Source organism: Sinocyclocheilus anshuiensis, unplaced genomic scaffold (assembly GCF_001515605.1).
Source record: "Sinocyclocheilus anshuiensis isolate Anshui unplaced genomic scaffold, SAMN03320099.WGS_v1.1 scaffold152, whole genome shotgun sequence".
Lineage (NCBI taxonomy): Eukaryota > Metazoa > Chordata > Actinopteri > Cypriniformes > Cyprinidae > Sinocyclocheilus > Sinocyclocheilus anshuiensis.
In genome coordinates, this window is record NW_015555781.1 from 238,934 (window position 1) to 239,501 (window position 568).

General features: G+C 39.1%; 1 protein-coding gene across 2 annotated transcripts in view; it reads right to left on the bottom strand.

Moving 5' to 3' along the window:
- LOC107674651 (ribonucleoprotein PTB-binding 1-like) overlaps nucleotides 1-568 on the bottom strand; it is a 29,547-nt gene that overhangs the window by 14,138 nt on the left and 14,841 nt on the right. The gene's annotated exons all lie outside the window — the stretch shown is intronic.

Consider the following 568-nt stretch of genomic DNA (forward strand, 5'->3'; position numbering starts at 1 on the left):
CTTTAAAAAATAAAAATTAGAAGAGTTCTAATCTAAACTAATGCGCGGTCTTCACTATCTAACGCACACACACGCTCAGTCACTCAGATATTCAGGAACAAACTTTGTGCTGCCCCGCAATTTTATCAATAAAATTGCTTAATCGCTGAAGAGCTACATTATCTTTCTCAACAAGGAGCTGGTAACATCGTTTCTAAAGCAATTAAAGCCACAGCTTCACTGTTAATAAAGAAACGCAGCACACAAAGGCAAAAAAACGTTTGATGAACATTCTGGCCGATACTTGAACAGAAGTAGCTAATGGGGTTTTACCAACTTATTACTTGCACTCAAAGCATTGATCTGAGGTGGAAGAATAATTGAACAGCTAGATGTTTGAACTAATTTGGTAAAATATTGTTAATTCTTCATTTGGGGAAAAAAAGAAAAAAGAAAAGCCAAGCACACAAGCACCTCACACCCACACAAGGGAGCCACTCACACAAGGGAGAACACCGTAGTCTTTGTGCAGAATATGTGCCCAAAGAAGAGGATTCCCTAAAAGAGCTTGCTGGGAGGGGAGAAGAAG